The sequence below is a fragment of the Trachypithecus francoisi genome, unplaced genomic scaffold (genome assembly GCF_009764315.1).
Source record: "Trachypithecus francoisi isolate TF-2019V2 unplaced genomic scaffold, Tfra_2.0 Lachesis_group13, whole genome shotgun sequence".
Lineage (NCBI taxonomy): Eukaryota > Metazoa > Chordata > Mammalia > Primates > Cercopithecidae > Trachypithecus > Trachypithecus francoisi.
The window spans coordinates 55345335-55367787 of record NW_022681458.1 but is presented as its reverse complement, the minus strand read 5'-3'; positions in this window follow the sequence as shown (position 1 = coordinate 55367787).

Sequence of the window (22453 nt, the reverse complement as noted above, 5' to 3'; positions counted from 1 at the left end):
AACACAAGAATTCAGGAAAGAGAAAAACAGCAGGAGGATATAAAATATAAAATAATGGAACTCAGAAAATAACAGAATTTTAAAAGAATCGCCAACATGAAGATGAAACCCGGTGACAATGTACAACAAAGTACATAGAAAATAAAAATAGTAAATTACATAAAGATTAGAAACAAAAAACGATTTTTTTAGAAGATTTAAAAATGCAACAAGTAGAACAACTTTTTTTTTCTTTTTTCTTTTTTTTTTTTTTGAGACAGAGTCTCCCTCTGTTGCCCAGACTGGAGTGCAGTGGCGCGATCTCGCCTCACTGCAACCTCTGTCTCCCGGGTTCAAGCAATTGTCCTGCCTCAGGCTCCTGAGTAGCTGGGAATACAGGCGCACGCCTCTACGCCTGGCTAATTTTTTTGTGTTTTAGTAAAGGTGGGTTTTCACTGTGTTGCCAAGGCTGGTCTCGGACGCTTGAGCTCACGTAATCTGTCCGCCTCGGCCTCCCAAAGTGCTAGGATTACAGGCGTGAGCCACCACACCCGGCCACAACTATTTAATTCAAGAAATTTACTCTAAACAAAAAGAAGACTTTTTGACAACACTTGCCATGCATCAGAGAAAATGGTTTCAGAAGAGTCAACAAAAGATATATCCGAATGAAATTCTGAACTGCAAAGATGAAGAAAAAATTCTGTAATAAATCAGTCGAAAAAAATAGGTCAACTATAATGGGGGAGGGGAGGGTGAAAATTAGACTTTCATTGGATTTCTTCACAATAATCACCAGTGCCAAAAGATAATGTTGCAACATTTTATAAGATGAATTTTATATTCATCTAAATGATCCTCCAAGTATGAAAACTGAAGAAAAACAGTTTTAAACATTCGGGAACTCCAAAATATTGTTTCTGTACATTTTTCTTGAGGAAAATTCTGGAGCTCAAACTTCCACCAAACCAGACATGACAGAAAATTGTGGTAAAAGGTTTGGTAGTGGGAGCTGCATATATTGGACAGAAAAATTAAAAGCAAAAACAACTATGGGGATCAGAAGAAAATATCAGATGTAAAATTGATACACTCTGAAAATGTAGGAAAAAAAACAGTATAACCACCATAAAAGTGAAAAATGGAAAGAATAGAGGAAATGTAAACATATATATTGCCTTGCCTACAATATATTTGATATGAAGTTAAAGAACATCATTTAAAGCTGAGAAAAATTATGTATATTTAATATTACAAAGGTAAACATTAAGAAGATAATATTGTTTGTTAAAATCATGGTGTAGAGGAGAACAGGAAGAACAGAAAGGAAGAGGAAACCTCTTATTTTAAGATTCCTTATAGTAGTAAAGAGATATTATCTGAAGAAATAAGAGAGTAATATGTTACAAAAAATTCCAAATCCAAAAGAAATCGCTAGAAAAAATGTAAATATTCCTAAGTATTAAAATAACTATGTACTCTTTTTAAAAAAGCAAGTAGGCAAGTTGTTGGTATACAATTTTCCATGGGTCTTTTGTTTCATGTGTTTCTGCATGTCCTCCAAGAAAAAGCACTGACTGACCTTGCTCCAGACTACATTTTCATGGATGTTTGATAATATCTCCCTCCAGCTCAAAAGTCAGGCAGGAATTATGAAAGACTCAGGTCCCCAAAGTTCAAGATTCCTTGCCTATCATGCATTCTGCCATGTGTGCAGGTATCTGGCTCCCTTGGTATCACCCTCTGGGAATTGGGTGTCACAGAGCTGGCACAAATGTTGATACTGTAGTTACTGTTACCACCATGAGTAATAAACTCTCCTTTGTCTTTGACTAAGGATTCTCGTGTCTTTTGTCAGCATCCATGAAACTGTGGCAGGCTACATTGTTAGCTTGCATGGAAAATAAAATCTCAACTCTTAGAAGTTCTTTAGAACATTATGTGTAAAAGGAAAATTATTAGAAAAACTATTATTAGGGAAGACACAATACAGTAATGTGACAAATCTAAGACCAATAAATCAGTAACATTAGTAAACATAAAATGGTAAACACATCTATTTTAAAAAGATGTTTAGATTGGATATAAAAGCAAAACCAACTACGGCATGTTGATTATTTGTCACCAGTTCTAGCCTCCTTATCTGAATTAAATTATACATCTGTATTTCTGTCATGTGCCTTTGTAACACCTCCCCCAAAAAAAGAGTAAATTTTCTTGTCTTGTTGATGTTGGCTTTGTCATGTGACTTGTTTTGGCCAAGACTATGTTAGTGAACACGACATAAGCAGAGGCATTAAAAACATGCTGTGTAGTTCAGCTTGTCCTCATCTGCGCTTATGATTTATTAGAAGAAAATGTCCCAGGTATCAGCTGATACAAAAGGAGAATTAGAAAACAATTGGAACAGATCTGAACCTAATTCAGGTTCTAGGTTGTGAACTTAGAACTAAGCCCTTCTAGTTCCACTTAGCACTAGAGAACTGCAAGTGACAGTCTTGAGAGCAAGAAAAATAATGTTTGCTGTTATAAATTCTGAGATCAGTGAGAAAAACAAGAACTACTCAATAAATTGGGAATAATTGTACAGCTACCTGGGAAAAAAATAGATTGTTACCTCATAATATTCATCAGTATACATTCCAAATGGATCAGTCTTAAAAAAAAAAAATAGCTTAGGAGAAATTACTTACAACCTCAGAATTGAAGACTGTTAAACTGTATTTTAATCTTAAAACCATAAAAGAAATGATCAGTATATTTAGCTACAAAAAACAACCCTAAATATCAAAACAATCATAGGCAAAGTTAAAAGAAAAATGATAATCTGGAAAAAAAATTACAACTACCAGAGACAGAAAACTCTTTCCTAATAACTAAAAATTTCCTCTTGATTGGTAAAAGATCAACTCAATACAAAAACAGCCAAAGGAGAATAGGAACGGCTCCAGTCTCCAGCTCCCAGCGCAAGCGACACAGAAGATAGGTGATTTCTGCATTTTCAACTGAGGTACTGGGGTCATCTCACTAGGGAGTGCCAGACAATCGGTGCTGGTCAGCTGCTGCAGCCCGACCAGCCAGAGCTGAAGCAGGGCGAGGCATCACCTCACCTGGGAAGTGCAAGGGGGAAGGGAATCCCTTTTCCTAGCCAGGGGAACTGAGACACACAACACCTGGAAAATCGGGTAACTCCCACCCCAATACTGCGCTTTACCAAGGGTCTTAGCAAACGGGCACACCAGAAGATTATATCCCACACCTGGCCGGGAGGGTCCCACGCCCAGGGAGCTTCCCTCATTGCTAGCACAGCAGTCTGCTATCTAAGGGCAAGGCAGCAGCCAGGCTAGGGGAGGGGCACCCGCCATTGCTGAGGCTTAAGTAGGTAAACAAAGCTGCTGGGAAGCTCGAACTGGGTGGAGCTCACAGCAGCTCAAGGAGGCCTGCCAGTCTCTGTAGACTCCACCTCTGGGGACAGGGCACAGCTAAACAACAACAACAACAACAAAAGCAGCAGAAACCTCTGCAGATGCAAATGACTTTGTCTGACAGCTTTGAAGAGAGCAGTGGATCTCCCAAAACGGAGGTTGAGATCTGAGAACGGACAGACTGCCTGCTCAAGTGGGCCCCTGACCCCTGAGTAGCCTAACTGGGAGACATCCCCCACTAGGGGCAGACCGACACCCCACACCTCACACAGTGGAGTACACCCCTGAGAGGAAGCTTCCAAAGCAAGAATCAGACAGGTGTACTCACTGTTCAACAATATTCTATCTTCTGTAGCCTCTGCTGCTGATACCCAGGCAAACAGGGTCTGGAGTGGACCTCAAGCAATCTCCAACAGACCTTGCTATGCATTTTCTTGCTGTCAAAGCAAAAAGGTAAATAAAATCAGTCAAATTAGCCAGATATGGTGGCTTGCACGTGTACTCCCAGCTACTTGGGAGGCTGAGGCAGAAGGATCCCTTGAGCCCAGGATTTCAAGGTTGCAGTAAACTATGATTATGCCACTGTACCCCAATCTGGGTGACAGAGTAAGAGCCTGTCTCAAAAATAAACAAATAGATAATAAAACCAGTCACAAATTTTACATTAACTATCCTAAATATGTATTCACCCATTATTAGAGCACCTATATTCATTAAACTAGTTCTGGAAATCAAGGAAGAGATGTAGATGGCCACATAATATAATAATAATGGGAGACTTCAACACCCCACTGACAGCATCAGATATCATCAAGGCAGAAAACAGCGAAGATGTTTGGGACCTAAACTCAACACTTGATAATATGGACCTAACATACATCTACAAAGTACTCTACCCAACAACAGAATATACATTTTCTCATCTCTACATGCCACATACTCTGAGATCAACCACACACTTGGCCATAAAGCAATTATCAGCAAATTCAAAAACAACAAAATCATACCAACCACACTCTTGGACAATAGCACAATGAAAAATAGAAACCAATACAAATAAGAGCTCTCAAAACTGTACACTTACATGGAAATTAAACAATCTGCTCCTGAATGACTTTTGGATAAGGAATGAAATCAAGGCAGAAATTAAAAAAAAAAAAATGAAACTAATGAAAACGAACACACAACATACCAGAATGTCTGAGACACAGCTAAAGAAGTGTTAAGAGGAAAGTTTATAGTGCTAAATTTCTACATTAAGAAGTTAGAAATACCTCAGATTAATACCCTAACATCACACCTAGAGGTACTAGACAAACAAGGGCAAACCAACCCCATAACTAGCAGAAGACAAGAACTAACTAAAATCAGAGACTAACTGAATGAAACTGAGATGCAAGATTCCGTACAAAAGATTGATGAAACAAAAAATTGGCTCTTTAAAAAAATAAACAAGATAGACAGACTGCTAGCTAGATTAAGAAAGAAAAAAGAGAAAAGATTCAAATAAACACAATCAGAAATGACAAAGGTTACATTATCACCAACATCACAGAAATACCAAAAAAAAAAAAATCTCTCAGAGACCATTATGAACACCTGTATGCATACAAACTAGAAAACCTAGAGGAAATGAGTAAATTCCTGGAAACATACAAACTCCTCAGACAGAGCCAAAAAGAAATTGAAATCCAGAAGAGACCAATAATGAGTTCTGAAACTGAATGAGTAATTTTAAAAATCCACCTGACCAGAAAAAGTACTGTATTTTTCCAGTAAAAAAGTTGGATTTACAGCTGAATTCCAAAAGACTTACAAAGACCTGGTACCAATCCCACTTTTTGGAAATTATTCCAAAAATCAAGAAGGGACTTCTCCCTAACTCATTCTATGAGGCCAGCATCATCTTGATACCAAAATATAGTGGAGACACAATAAAAAAAGAAAATTTCAGGTTAATATCCCTGTAATTCTGGGATTACAGGCATGAGCCACTGTGCCCAGATGGTATTTTCTTTCAAAGCCACTTCAAGACAAAGGTCTTAGATTGAGATGCTTAAATAGATTTATTTGCCTATTCACCCCACTTAAGCCACACATTTATACATATCTGCTCTAAACTGCACCTCCTTCACAATCTTAATTTTAAACTTTACTCTCTTACTACCACCCATCTGCCGCAAGTGTTTCTTCATTCCATCTAGTATAAAATTTTTAGTATTTCGTTTACTCACTAGGACTTACTGACTTGGTTTTTTCATAGTTTACTATTCCCATTATGTTCTAACCTCCTTCATGCAGCTTAGATCCTATGGTCCATCTTTGTAATCACATCCTCAATTATCTTGCCCACCCTGATTAAACCCAGTCCCATACTTCCTCTGCAGCTGAATTCATGTAGATACAAGTGGCTGGGAAAAAGCACACAATCATGCTGGCTAGTCTTACATTAAATTCAAAATGATTAACCTTAAAAGGTTCTTCATGCTGCCAAGAAATGATGGTATATTTTTCTAGAATATTCTTTGGCTTTCCTTGTATTTCATAGCTTCTCCACTTTCCTCAGCCTTTAACACCTCCACCTCCAGACGATGATCTGGCTTCCATTTCACTGAGATAGCTGAAGCAATTAGAAAACAACTATCACAAGCTTCCATCACCATGCCTACACAGCAACATGCATCTGTACCAAAATAGTCCACTTTCTCTCTATTTATCTTTAAATGACCTCCACTCATACCCTAGATCCCATAATCCTCCACCTTCTCAAGAGCATCATTCCAGGAATTCTCCTCTCTTTAAGGCATTGTCAGTTTTCCCCATCTCTTCTGGGCCATGCCCCATTGGCACACAAACGTGTAGTAACATACTTCATCTTATAAATAACTTCATGTTACCATTCATCACTTTCACTCTGTTCATCTTTATGGCTAAACTCATCAAAAAGTGTATTGTGCTCTTTGATTCTTTTTTTTTTTTCTGTTGAATGCAATCCAGTTAGACTTTAATCACAATTACTTCACTTAAACAACCTTGTCAAGGTCCTCCTTCTCCGATCTCCTTTCTTGATATATCCATAGTATATAACCCAGTTCATCACCTACTCCTCTTCAAAATCTTTTCTTCAGTTAGCTTCCATACTCTTTTTGTTGATTCTACTTCTATATCATAAACCATAACTTCCAGTCTCCTTCATTGGTTTCTTTCTATATTCCCTCTTTCTTAATATTGAAATGCTCAGCATTTTGCCCCTTATTAATATTTTTATAAGCTATACTCACCCTGGGTGTTAGCTTTAAATACAATCTATATACTGATTCATTCCAAATTAATCAACCTAGAGTTATCACCTAAACTCAAGATCATATTTTCAACTACCTACTCAATATTCACCTGGATATTTAATAAGCATATGTTCAAAGCATAGCTCTGGATTATCTAACTTTAAAATTTTCTCCTGTGGGAGTATTTTCCAAGTCACCAAATGTCAATGCCACCATTCCAACTGCCCATCTGAAAGACTTGATATCATTCTTGATTCCTCTCTTTCTCACACACTGTACATCTAATTCATCAATAAATCCTGTTGGCTCTGTCTTCAAAATAAATCCAGAAACTAACAACTTGTCAACATTACACCTACCATTACCTTAGTTCAAGCTATCACACATCTTACCCAGGTTGTCTCATTAACCTTCAAGTTGATCTCCGTTTTCCCATATTTGCCTTCTTAAAAACCATCCTCAATGCAACAGACAGGAAAACCCATTTTATAATATATTACATTATAACCACCCCCTCAATGATCTCCCACCTCATTTGGAGTAAAATCTAAAACATTTACAATGACCTACAAGTTCTGCATGAGTCGTATCCTCTCTTTATTCTCCCATTGTTAGAGATCTCTGTGGTACTGTCTGCTAACATTCCTCTTTGCCCAGTCTATCTGAGTCACATTGGCTTCTCTGCTGGTTTATGGACATACCAAGCAGGCCTTTACCACAGGGTCTCTGTATTCCCCGTTTCCTCTTAAATGATGACTTTCCTAGCTACCTTATATAAAATAACAATATATTCTCCAGAAGCCCCATACCCCTAACCATGTTTATTTTATTTTTCTTTTTTTTTCTTTTTCTTTTTTTTTTTTTTTTTTTGGAGACAGAGTCTCACTCTGTCGCCCGGGCTGGAGTGTAGTGGCGTGATCTTGGTTCACTGCAAGCTCCACCTCCCGGGTTCATGCCATTCTCCTGCCTCAGCTTCCCAAGTAGCTGGGACTACAGGCTCCCGCCACCAAGACTGGCTAAATATGTGTATTTTTAGTAGAGTCGGGGTTTCACAGTGTTAGCCAGGATGGTCTTGATCTCCTGACCTCATGATCCGCCTGCCTCAACCTCCCAAAGTGCTGGGATTACAGGCATGAGCCACCGCGCCTGGCCTATTTTTCTTTGTAGTACTTTTATCATCTTTTAGTACTTTTGTTATCACTTTTGTAAATGACACATTTATTTATTTTTTTATTTGTCATTTTTAAATGTAAGTTCCATGATTGGAAGAATATTTGTTTGTTCAATTATCTGTCTCTAACACCTAAACAATGCCTGGTACAGAGCAGAAGCTCGATGAATATCAGTTGAGTAAATGAATAATTTTATGTAATTGAAAAAGGAAATCTGATCCAAAGAAAGCTTGTTATTATTTAAAAGCACAGAATCTCAAAGCATTAGATCTAGACAGAACCTTAGAGACTAACAAAAATAAAATATTTTCATCGTGTTTTGTGATAATCACTTATGGGCCTTGGGAGCTTGAGCAAGGACTAGGGAAATGTAACTGTCCATTACCATCCTGCCCGACTCCCATCCAAAGCAGGACTAATTTTATTTGCTTTATATTTTAATCTTGGACATAGTGTTTTCATAAATATTTTGAAGAAAGTTCCAAAACCTAAAAACTATGGAACTGATGGAAATCTTCATTCACAGATGAGGAGATTGAGTCCTGGAAAATAAAGTAAGCTAACCCAGGGCAAACCACCAGAAGATGAGAAAATCAGGGCTGGAACTCATGATTCCTCTTTCCTATGCATGTTCTCTCCACTCCAGATCAAAGTTTCTCCCTAGAAAGCTGTCTGTTAATGGAATAATGCTTTAAGATTTGTGTTGCCCTTTCCAAAGATTCAATTATATTTCTGATTGAATAACTATCATATTCTCATTTTTTATAAAATGTTTTCAATTTTAAATTCAATAATATTCTGTCAAATTGCTAAAAATAATACACATAAGTCAAAGTTTGCATAATTTTGCATGAAGAAAACTAATCTATATTCACATGACTAGAACACTACAGAAGGCTTGATTACAATGTGCTGCATTTAAGTATTTCTCTAAATAGATTATATAATCTAAATTTTCTACACGCTATTTCTCAATTTCTCTTCACACATCCATGGGCAGACTCTTCAGTACACTGCCCAGAAAGTAGAATTGGTTTGTGATTGGAAGAAATGAGAAACAAAATGTATGGCCCATGTGCATTCTCGTAAGGTAACACAATTCCTGTGTTTCTCTGTCAGGTTGAGATTAACCATTGATTTGATGCACCAACTGGCCCATTTCTTGTAAATGGGTTTTCTTCTATTCAGTGTTTAGTAAGCCCCTTGTCAATAAGATAACTCCCTAGGCTGAATAAAAGTCCCCTTAGGCCTTGACAGCCTTAAAGGATTATTTGTTCATCAGTGATTTTTAGAGCCCTCTGACAACACATTTTGATATATTTTCAAAGACAGTATATTTCCAAAGACTCCAAACATTTAAGCACTTGCACTTTTAAAGTCTTAATGCTCAGAGAAAAATGAGAATCCTATCAGGATTTTTGATGGCTATTTAGAAGATGGGATACATAATCCATTCCCTTATTTAATACAAAGAAAACAAATTCAAGGCAGAAGTAATTCGCTTGATCAAAAGAAGTTTTCAGCCCCAATGGGCTGCCTGTGGTTCTCATAATTGGTCCTAAAAAAAAACAAAAAGAGTTGTCCCAGCGTGGACTCCACACACCAACTACATTTTCAGGATTCTATTTGTTAATAGTTAAATGTCAAAAACTAAAAAAAGATTATGTCTACAGTTGACTATCATAGACCACAAAATATGAACAAAAGCACAGATATATAATGGATATTTACTTATAATAGACTTTGCCTTCTTCCTTTAGTCAGTGGTCATTCTGTACTTAAAATTATTTGATATATAAATTCAGTATAGTCAGACCTTGAAATCTATCTTTGTCACTAATTAGCAGTATGACTTTGATCTTGGCCTTATAGGTATATGAAGATTAAGTAGGATAATATATTAACAGTACCTAGTAGACTGCATAGAGCATAATGCTTGTTAACCATGTTAATTTTGTTGCTTCCTCCTTTCTCCCTTTTCAAGTTTATACAACCTTGCTACATACAACATCAAAATTTCATTTATTTTAAAAAATATTTATTGATTACACACTATATACCAGTTTCTCTGTAAGGCCTTTGGCATAGAGCTGTATACAAACCCAATGAAGTCCCTGTTTTCATGGCACTTACACTTTAGTGGGAGACAAGAGTCGTGTTTTACCTTCAGTGTATTGGTCAGGAAAGGCTTCTGTAATGAGGTAAAGCTAAGAGTCGTGTGGAATTCTGGAAAGGAGATTTCCAAAGAGAATGGCTAATGCATAGGCCTGAAGAGCACATTGGAGCATCAGAACTTAATACTAAGTATGGTAGTGTATTAGTCAGGGCTCTCTAGAGAAAAAGAACTAATAAGATAGATAGATTATATAAAGGAGAGTTTATTAAGTAGTATTAACTCACACAATCACAAGGTCCCACAATACACCATCTACAAGCTCAGGAGCAAGGAAGCCTGCCCAAGTCCCAATGCTGAAGAACTTGGAGTCCAATGTTTGAGGGCAGGAATCATCCAGCATGGTAGAAAGATGTAAGCTAGGAGGCTAAGCCAGTCCAGGCTTTTTACATTTTTCTGCCTGCTTTATATCCTGGCCATGTTGGCATCTGATTAAATGGTGCCCAACCAGATTAAGGGTGGGTCTGCCTTTCCCAGCCTACTTACTAAAATGTTAATCTCCCTTGGCAACACTCTCACAGACACCCCCAGGATCAATACTTCAATCCAATTTAATCCTTCAATCCAATCAAGTTGACAGTCAGTATTAACTATCACAAGTCCAACCCTTGTCAGCTTGAACCCATACACATCTCCTGAGATCATACATGATCTTCAAATAAAGACAGTAATAAGGTCATAATTATGCCTAATATAATACAACTATCCTTTGTACAACCAGAAATGCACCAATCCCCAACCCAAATGCTGTTACATAAAGTTAACCATACTTAAATGCTGTTATGAAATCAATAAATCTTACATCACATGATAAAGGCAAAAGGAAATAAAATGAAGATGTTTTCTTAGTACAAATGTATACATGCACAAACATGTTTTTAACAAAAGAAAGGGGAAATACACATGACAATTACAGTCCTCATTTCTGCAACTGGCCACATGGTCGTAGCTGGTATTGATGACTACCTCCTTCTACTACCAATTCTGTACTCCCTTTGCCTTCACCAAGCACCTCAGTAGTTGTGGTTTTTTTCTTGGTGAAAAAAAACCTTTTTTCCTGAAGGGTCTGGGCCATTTGTCATCCTGCCTGGATTGGGCTGTTGCAGTTTCCCATTGACCTTAATCACAGGGCATGGTAGTACTAAGAGATGCCCTAATGGATATCCTGTATTTCACACATACTCTGCCTTAACCTCCACTGTGGCATAGTAGACTGATTTCACCTTGATAGTCTGGGTCAATGTCCCCAGGCAGCACTGTAAGTCTCTTCCTAGTCTGTTGACTTAAAGGTAGGAGAAGCCCAGTGTGTGGGTGGCAATCTTAACTTCCAGTTTAATGGAATCGTCGTTGTGTCTCCTGGTGGCAGTGTTCCTTCCTCTGAAACTAAGACCTCTAGGCCAGCAGAACATAATGTCAAGGGAACAACAGGAGGCAAAAATTTTGCTGGTGGATCACTAGGGGTGATGGTGAGTGATGCCACTTCCACTTCCACATTTTGATTCCTGGACCTGTGAATCCTGGCTGTGGGAGAAACAGTACCACATATTGGATGCTGATTCAGAGCATACATGGCCTTCTGGAGAACTCTGCCCCAGCCCTGCAAACTATTGCCTAGTTGGCATTGTAATCATGACTTCAAAAAGCCATTCTACCGTTCTATCAATCCAGCTGCTTCAGGATGATGGGGAACATGGTAAGACCAGAAAATTCCATGAGCATGAGCCCACTGCTGCCCTTGTTTAGCAATAAAGTGAGTGCCTTGGTCAGAGGCAATGCTGTGTGGAATACCATGATGGTAGATAAGGTATTCCATGAGTCCACAAACGGTAATCTTGGCAGAAGCATTGCATGTAGGATAAGCAACTCATATCTGGAGTAAGTGTCTATTTCAGTGAGGACAAACCTCTGCACATTCCATGATGGAAGAGGACCAATATAATCAACTTGCCACTAGGTAGCTTGCTGATCACCCCAAGGAATGGTGCCATACCAAAGGCTCACTGTTGATCTCTGCTGTTGACAAATTGGGTACTCAGCAGTGGCTGTAGCCAGGTCAGCCTTGGTGAGTGGAAGTTCATGTTGCTGAGCCCATGCGTAACCTCCATCCCTGCCACCATGGCCAATTTGTTCATGCGCCCATTGGGCGATGACAGTGGTGGCTGGGAAAGAGGCTGAATGGTATCCACAGAATGGGTCATCCTATCCACTTGATTATTAAAATCTTCCTCTGCTGAGGTCACTCATTGGTGAGTACTCATCTGGGATACAAATATCTTCACAGTTTTTGACCAGAGCGGTCCACCCACATACCTCTTCCCCAAATTTCTTTGTCACCAATTTTCCAATCATGCTTCTTTCAAGTCCCTGATCACTCAGCCAAACCATTGGCTACAGCTCATGAATCAGTATATAATCACATATCTGGCCATTTCTGCTTCCATGCAAAGTGCACAACCAGGTGCAGTGCTCGAAGTTCTGCCCACTGGGAAGATTTCCCTTCACCACTGTCCTTCAGGGATGTCCAAGAAAGAGAATATAGTGCTGCAGCTATCCAATTTAGGGTGGTGCCTGCATATCATGCAGAACTATCTGTGAACCAGGCCCTAGTCTCTCTTCCTCTATCAACTGATCATAGGGAACTCCCCGTGAGGCCATCAGTGCAGGCTCGGGGAGAGAAGGCAGGGTGGCAAGCATGGAGACAATGGGCATTTGAGCCACTTCCTCATGTAACTCACTTTTGCCTTTAGCACCTGCTCAAGCCCAATCACTTATATACCACTTGTAGTTGATGATGGAATGCTCCTATGTATGACCCATTTTATGACTAGATGGGTCAGAAAGCACCCAGTTCATGATAGGCAATTCAGGTCACACAGTGACTTGATGAACCACAGTCAAACGTTCAGTTTCCACTAAAGCCTAGTAACAGGCCAAGAGCTGTCTCTCAAACTTCTGAGGTAGGACAGTAAAGGTATATTGCTGGCCTTGCCAGCTGAAGACAGATTGCTTCTGGTGGGCCTCATGGACAGGAAAAAGGCATTGGCTAAGTGAATGGTTGCATACCAGGTACCAGGAGATGTGTTAATTTGCTTAAGCAATGAAACCACATCTGGTACAGCAGCTGCAATTGTAGTCACCACTTGGTTAAGCTTATGATAATCCACCATCATTCTCCAAGATCCATCTGCCTTCTGCACAGGCTAAATAGGAGAGTTGAATGGGGATGTGGTGGGAATTATCACCCCTGTGTCTTTCAAATCCTTGATGGTGGCACTAATCTCTGCAATCCCTCCAGGGATTTGATATTGATCTTGATTTATGATTTTGCTAGGTAGAAGCATCTCTAATGGTTTCCATTTGGCCTTTCCCACCACAGTAGCCCTCACCCTACCAGTCAGGGAGCCAATGTGGGGGTTCTGCCAGCTGCTAAGTATGTCTATGCCAACTATACATTCTGGCACTGGAGAAATGACCAGAGGATGAGTTTGAGGATCAACTGTAGGTCGGACCTGAGCTAAAACTCCATTAATTGCCTAACCTCCATAAGCCCCAACTTTAACTGGAGGACCATAATCATGTTTTGGGTCCTCTGGAATCAATGTCAGCTCAGAGCCCGTATCCAGTAGTCCCGCAAATGTCGGATCATTTCCCTTTCCCCATTGCATGGTTACCCTGGTAAAAGGCCAGAGGTCTCCTTGGGGAAGGCTGGAAAAAAGATTAATAGCATAAATTGTCAGTAGTAGAGTGTGATCCTTCCTTGAGGGGACCTGGCCTCCCCTTTTTTCAAGGGGTTCTGAGTCTATAAACTGTCTCAAGTCTGGAAATTGATTGAGGGGCTGTGATTCTCTGTTTTTATAATTCAAATTAGTCTTTTGTCTATTTGACCTGGAAGTTTTCTGCTTATATAAGTTAAGTAGGAATGCAACATGCCTCCTATCAATTTCACTTCTAGGAACACTGTGATTAATTAGCCAATGCCAGAGCTCTACATGAGTCAGACTATTTTGATTGCTGCTTTGCCTCTGGTGTCCATTACAGTAGCTATGCCCACCTTGCCTTTGACAGTTGAGTGCTGCCACCTGGCCACTGCCACCTTGGGATCTAATTATTCCCATTGTATTTAAATTTTATAGTTGAATGACTGTGGTTCCCACTGTTAGATCTGACATACAGTGAAGAGCAATCACAGAGCTCTTCAAAAATACAGGTGCTGCCCTTACAAATCTACTTCACAAAACACTGGTCAGAGTATAGCTTCTGCACCCTCCCAGCTGGGATGAGTAGGTCTAAAGTGACTAAGCCACTCCACCATCCCAATCTCCCTAAGCCTTTGGGTTCCTTCCTCTACATTAAACCAAGGGAGAGCAGGTGTTTCCAGCTTGCTCACAGTGGGCCATCTTTTAATCCATATTTCAGCTAACCAAGCAAATTAGAACCTTTAACTCCTCAACCTGCAACATTAAACGCAGAGTCCCTCCTTGGTGGGCTCAAATCAATAAATTCAGCCTGATTCAACTTCATGTTCCTTCTACCATTATCCCACACCATTAATATCCATTCCTATGCCTATTACCGAGATTTCTGCTTATATGAAATAGAAAAATCAAGCAGTTCTTTTCAAGCATAGCGCACCTCCTCATGGGTCACACTGTGAACCTCACTTCTAAGGGCCTGCCAGGACTTTAGTCTAGTTATAGTTCTAGAAGCAAACAGGGGTACTGGTGGTGTCTCCTGAGGAGAATCAACATTAACTTGCCTGGCAATTGCCTCAGGGGAGGCATCACTGTTGCCTCAGGCAGCGCAGGGACAAAGGTGGAAAGGCTGATGGCAACGTGGGTCAGGGAGGGGATATTACCACTACTGGGGATGGGGAAGCTGTTTCTTCTGGCAAAAAAAAAAAAAAAAAAGGTTCATCAGAATTTACAAACTCAGTGTCCCAGCTTCATCAGGGTCCTCTCACACATTCCCATTCCAAGTTGCAGGGTCCCATTCTTTTCCAATCAATACCATCACTTTAACAGTAGACACGTGGCGAGGCTGTGCATGCTTCTTTTGTTGCAGGTCAACCACTCACCTGATGAGAGCTTGTGCCTGTTTTTCCACAATTTCAGCTCTTTCTCCACAGGAGATAAGACTCTCACTTAGGGAAATCTTAGCAGATTTGAGGCTCAGGATCTGCTTCTTATGCCAGGAGTTACAATCCCTGAGTTCATCATTTTCTTTTATCACTTTGTCCAGTGAACTTAGGAGCAACCAACCAACTTCATCATGTTTCTGGGTTCTCCAACTTGGCCAAAATTATTATGCATGGAGTCACTAAACTCCTTGCCTCTCATGAGCAGTGAATCTGGAGTGTCAAATGCATTTATTTTGCATAACTCTCTCAACAGTTCATGTCAAGGACTATCAGTGCTCTCCATACTATTAGAAGTAGAATCCTTAAGATTTTGGGGTCAGTTATATTAAGCAGCCAACTCCAGAAACCCCAAAACCAATGAAAGAACTCCATCCTAAATATTCTGTTCCTCTAGAACCACTTCTGGTACCAAAACCTATATTAGGGTTCTCTAGAGGGACATAACTAATAGGAGGCATGTGTGTGTGTATATATATACACACAAACACACACACACACACACATATATGAGTTTATATATGGGATATATATATTATATATGGGAGTTTATTAAGTAGTATAACTCATGCAATCACAAGGTCTTACAATAGGCCGTCTGCAAGCTGAGGACAATGAAGCCAGTCCCAAAGCTGAAAAACCTGGAGTCTGACATTCAAGGGCAGGAAGCATCCAGCACAGGAGAAAGATGTAGGCTGGGAGGCTAAGCTAGTCTAGCGTTTTCACATTTTTCTGCCTGCTTTATATTCTAACCATGCTGGCAGTTGACTAAATGGTGCCCACCCAAATTAAGGCTGGGTCTGCCTATCCCAGCTCACTGACTCAAATGTTAATCTCCTTTGGCAACACCTTCACAGATACACACAGGATCAATACTTTGCATCCTTCAATCCAATGAAGTTGACACTCAGTATTAACCATCGTAGGTAGTATAGCCAAAATCCCCAGTGGAAGACAGAGACTTAGATGAGAATTCCTTATTCGTAAAATAAAACTTCAAAAAGTTGCTTTAAATTACTGGCTGAACCTATGCCTTATAAGACACTGTTGGCTTAGGATGAGGATTGCCTAGTGACTACTGGTACATCAAGCCCCTCACTCGTCGCGTGACTGATTTGCAATCCCCAATGTCATAATAGAAAAGTAGCTCTAGCCTGCTAATATCAGTCTCCTTCTTTTGGGCTTTAGGATGCAGGGAGAAGCATTTGCAAACCTCTCTGCAAAAAGTTGGTGAACACACAGGAAAAAATAGGGAAAGTCCAGGCACGGTGGCTCACGCCTGTAATCCCAGCACTTTAGGAGGCCGTGAGGGGTGGATCACGAGATCCAGGAGATCAAGACCATCCTGGGCAACATAGTGAAACCCCGTCTCTACTACAAATACAAAAATTAGCCGGGCATGGCAGTGCATGCCTGTAGTCCTGGATACTTAGGAGACTGAGGCAGGAGAATTGCTTGAACCCGGGAGGCAGAGGCTGCAGTAAGCCCAGATCGTGCATTCCAGCCTGGGCAACAGAGCAAGACTCTGTCAAAAAAACAAAAAACAAAAAAACAAAGAAAATTTCTTTAAAAATCTCCCATCACCTATTTCTCAGTTGCTTGTGCTAGAGCAGTGAAGGCAGGTTGTAGGGAGCCTGCTGCCACGTTGTGAGAAGCCATGTGCAGAGGCTGACATGCTGAGGAGCTAAGACCTCCTGAAAACAGGAATGTGAGGGAGCCTTTTTAGAAGCAGACAGGCTAACTTCAGCAAAGCTTTAAAGACTGCAGCCTTGCCACCAGACTCATGACCCTCAGAAACTGTGAACAAAACTCTAAAAGTCTTTCCAGCTGTGGTACGACTTCTTCTTCTGGTAAAAATATTTCCTCAGGGTTGTAAACACTCACAAGTGAAATATGTTTGTCACTCAGTGAAAGGACCAGAGGAGGAACTGCCAGGGAACAGGCAGGAAAGTGAGGTCCTGAGACAGATGGGTGTGAACTCTGGGACAAAAGATACTACCACAATCTCCCCACTTCCAGTCAGATCATTCTCCCGGACACACAATAATGGACAAATTATAAACACCCACCCGCACTTAAAACCCTTCATTGGCCCAGATAAATGAGCTTGACCTTCAGTATTCTGGGTGACCCACCTCAGGGCCCTCTTTGAGCCTCAACTCAGGTCACAGTCTTTCCCTCATGCTTACTCTATCTAAATATTTATAAGTCTAGCCCAAAGGACTCTGGGCCCAAAACAAGGTCAAGAAGCATAGTCACCTCAAACACAAATGTTTACGAAGCCACCTTTAGAGGAATGGCCATGCACATCAGACATTTCTTTTCCACCATTAACTGTGAGTTTTTCTTCCTTCCTTGTCTGCCTTCCACAGGGGCTTCCACTTCAGGAAAACATACAACTTTCAACTACTCCTCATATCCATGTCTCAGTCTCAACCTCTGTGATAACACACACACACACACACACACACACATACACAAAACTGAGCTAATTACTCTTGAGTTGTAAATTTTCATCTGCAAAATGAGTATTATTTTTCTCTCTTCTATCTGCTTGATAGTCACTAACATTTAAATAACGCAACTGTCTCTGCAAGCTATAATTTATTGACAGCAGTGTGCCACACAGCACTCTCCTTTTGTGTCCGGAATTGGTTGGTTCTTGGTCTCACTGACTTCAAGAATGAAGCCACGGACCCTCACGGTGATTATTACAGTTCTTAAACATAGTGTGTCTGGAGTTTGTTCCTTCTGATGTTCTGACGTGTTCAGAGTTACTTCCTTCTGGCGGGTTCGTGGTCTCACTGGCTTCAGGAGTGAAGCTGCAGACCTTCGCAGTGAGTGTTACAGCTCTCAAGGAGGCACCTCTGGACTTGTTTGTTCCTCCCATCCAGAGCTGTTCATTCCTCCTGGTGGTTTTGTGGTCTCGTTGGCCTCAGGAGTGAAGCTGCTGCAGCAGCAAGATTTATTGCAAAGAACCATAGAACAAGGCTTCCACAGCGTCCAACGGAGCACGAGACAGTTCCCGCTGGCTGGCTTGGGCAGTCCGCGTTTATTCCCTTATCTGACCCCACCCACATCCTGCTGATTGGTCCATTTTACAGAGAGCTGATTGGTCTATTTTACAGAGTGCTGATTGGTCCATTTTACAGAGAGCTGATTGATCCATTTTGACAGAGTGCTGACTGGTGCATTTACAATGCTTTAGCTAGACACAGAGTCTAGACAGAAAAGTTCACCAAGTCCCCACTAGGTTAGCTAGATACACAGTACTGATTGGTGTAATTTACAAACCTTGAGCTAGACACAGGGTGCTGATTGATGTATTTACAATCCCTTAGCTAGACATAAAGGTTCTCCAAGTCCCTACTAGACTCAGAAGCCTAGCTGGCTTCACCTAGTGGATCCCACACAGGGGCTGCAGGCTGAGCTGCCCACCAGTGCTGAGCTGCCCACCAGTCCTGAGCCACCACAGGCACTCAGCCCTTGGGTGGTGGATGGGACCTGGCACCACTGCACTGGGGGCGGGGCTCACTGGGGAGGCTCCCCACGCAGGAGCCCATGGCTGGGGGGAGGCTTGGGCATGGTGGGCTGCAGGTCCTGAGCCCTGCCCCGCCGGGAAGCAGCTGAGACCTGGCAAGAATTCAAGCCCAGCGCTGGCTGGCCGGCACTGCTGGGGGACCTGGCACACTCTCTGCAGCTGCTGGCCCAGGTGTTAAGCCCCACACTGTCCCGGGCTAGCGGCATCGGCCAGCTGTTCCGAGTAAGGGGCCCGCCAAGCCCGCGACCGTGCCCATGGGAACTCGTGCTGGCCTGTAAGCACTACGTGCAGCCCCGGTTCCCGTCCATGCCTCTCCCTCCACACCTCCCTGCAAACAAAGGGAGCTGGCTCTGGCCTCGGCCAGCCCAGAGAGGGACTCCCACAGTGCAGTGGTGGGCTGAAGGGCTCCTCAAGTGCTGCCAGAGTGGACACCAAGGTTGAGGAGGCACTGAGAGTGAGGGCTGCTAGCACATTGTCACCTCTCACTTTCACCTCATGACATCTCTCTGAGGTAGCTTCATTATCACCATTTTAAGGATGGAGAAACTGAGCCTAAGAGACGTTAAGTACTTAGCCCCAAATAATACAGCTACTAAATGATAAAGGTGGTATGTGAATTCACAACTCTCTAACCCCAAGCTTCTAAGTTGAGACTCTTTCCTACAAGCTTAGTAGCCAAGATCATTCCAGCCATGACTTCAGCCCACTTGCTCTCTATTGCACTTCCAATTACAAAACAAAGCACAGAGCAGAAACAAAAAGTTAAACTTTGGATAATGATGTAAATTGGTTCACTATGATGACCATAACAGCTACCATTTTTAGAGCTATGTGCTGGCCCTATGTTGAAAACTTTGCTAACTTTATCTTATTCCATCCCAGCCATAACATGTGGAGGAAGGTACCACTAGACTCTTCCCAGTAAAAAGAAACTTAGACTCTTTGAAATGAACTAGGAATACAGGTTTCTGCTGAATTAGAGCTAAAGCTTGAAACAGCACCAAAGCAGTCAGGTAATCCAAGATCACTGTGTTCTACAAAATCTTCATGGCATTAACAATTGTTACATACTTCACAATGGCCACCTTTTCTGCCAGTGCAGTTAGTTAGACAATCTATTAAAAGTGCAAAGAAAGACAATGAGCCCAAAGGAGCCCATTGAAGGTGAAATCTCACTCTAGCTATTCTGGCTCTGCCAGTGAGAAACCAGCTTGATGTGAAGCCTGGCCAGGTAGCTGTCCAACACCTGGCACAGCTCTGTGCAGCACTTCACCGCAAGGCAATGTCCAGCAGCCCCCCAAAGCAGGGCCCTGGCTTCGGGAGCCCAGATGGAGCACTGGCAGTAGTCAATTCATATGCAGTGAGAGACAGAAGAGACATGGATGATTGTTGGAATAAAAGGAAGATAAATAAAGACAGCTACTTCTGGCCTTCTTTCCAAAAGAATTTAAAGTGGTTTAAATTTATAAAACATAGCAAGATAATATGAAATGGAAGAAAGTGAAAAGAAAAAAGAAGAACAACACTACCAATAGACCAGAATCAGACATCAGAATAATGTAAAACTGCATCAATTTCTGAGCAATTTTTGCAAGACCACAGATGTGGCTCTAAGCTTTCTGGAACAAGGCAAAGAAGAAAATCTGATTCATGCCTTAATTAATCATTTCTCAGACAAAAACAGGTGCAGTGCATATGAATAATTTGAGCAATAGAATTAAGTAATATTGGATTATACCCCAAACTCTAAAATAAATATCATACTGACATGAGTGCTGATTTAAATATAAATGCTTGAATAAATAAATAAATAAGAACAGAGAAAAGCTCCAAATTATTTATATAGATACTCCACAATCCAGGAGATGGAGCACAACTCTTCACTGTGTGGAATGCAGATAGTTACTTCCTTTCAAATTAAAAAACAATTTTAGAAACCTGGCAAAAACTACCACAGCCAGGTGATAAAGGTCAATACCAATGGTAATAATTATGTTGATAATATGTACCCTTGAGATGAGTTGATTAAAATGGTGCTTTACCTCTATGATCTTCCTCCCAAAACAAATAACCCCAGTGTAATTATGAACAAAAATCAAATAACTTCCAATTAAGCCAGATAGGGTGGCTCACACCTGTTATCCCAACACTTTGGGAGGCTGAGTCAGGAGTATCACGTGAGCCCAAGAGTTAAAGACCAGCCTGGACAATATAGCAAGACCCTGTCTCTACAAAACAATAAAAAAATTACCTGGGCACAGTGGCATGCTCTTGTAGTTCCAGCTATTTGAGAGGCTAAGGTGGAGAACTGCTTGAGCTCAGGAGTTTGAGGCTGCAGTGAGCTATGACCATACCACTGTATTCCAGCCTAGGCAACAGAGTGAAACCCTGTCTCAAAACAAAACAAAACAAAAATTCCAATTGAAAGTCATTCTACAAAATATCTAAACAGTACTCCTCAAAACTGCAATAGACATCAAAAAAGAATTTGAACAACTGTCATAGTTAAAAAGTTAACAAGTACTTTCAAGGGTGTGGAGAAAAGGGAACCTTGGGCACTGTTGTTAGAAATGTAAAATACAGCCATTATGGAAAATAGTTTGGAAGTTTCTCAGAAAACTAAAAATAGAATGATCATGTGATCCGTAATCCCATTTCTGGGTACATATCCAAAATAATTGAAATTGGTATACTAAGGAGATATTTCCACTCCCATGTTCACTATAGCAATATTCAAAATAGCTGACATATAGAAGCAACTAGGTGTCAATCATCAGATAAATGGATTTTTAAAATGTGATATATATACACAATGGAATACTACTCAACCTTAAAAGGGGGAGAAATCTTGTTATTTGCAACAATGTGGATGAACCTGAAGGACATTATGCTAAGTAAAATAAACCAGACACAGAAAGACAAACACCACATGATCTCCCTTACATGTGAAATCTAAAAAAGTTAAACTCACAGGGGTAGAAAGTAGAATGGTGGCTATGAGAGGCTGAGGGAAGAGGTGAATGGGGAAAGGAAAGATGTTGATCAAAGGGTAAAAAGTTTCAGTCAGACAGGAGGAAAAAGCTTTAGTGATCTAATGCACAGAATGGTGGCTATAATAAATAATGATGTATACCTGAAATTGCTGAAAGAGGAGGTTTTAAATGTTTTCACCACAAAACGTAAGTATATGAGGTGATGGATTTGTAAATTAGCCTGATTTAATTAGTTCACATTGTAAACATATATTAAAAACATCTTATTGTACTCAGTAAATATATGCAATTATTATTTGTCAATTAAAAATAAAATTAAGATGAGGAAACCAATTAATCTTTAAAAAAACTGTCACAGCCAAGAGGAACCTAAAGGACAGGATGACGAACTATAATGTGGTATATACTGCATGGGATTCTGGAGCAAAGTAAAGGCATTAGGTAAAAACCTAATTAGGACATTTGAATAAAGTATGGACTTCAGTTTATATGAATATATCAATGTTGTGTCATTAATTGTAACAAATGTACCATATTAATGTAAGATGCTAGTAACCCTGGAAACCGAATATGGCATATATGGGATTCTATCAATCTTCATATATTTTATGTAAATCTAGAACTGTTCTTAAATAACAGTTTATTGCAGGGAAAAACCCTATTATGCCCCACAATTCCACTCCAAGGTGTAAACTAGGTATTTACCCAAGAGAATTGAAAACAGGTACTCAAGTGCATGCACATGTTTATTC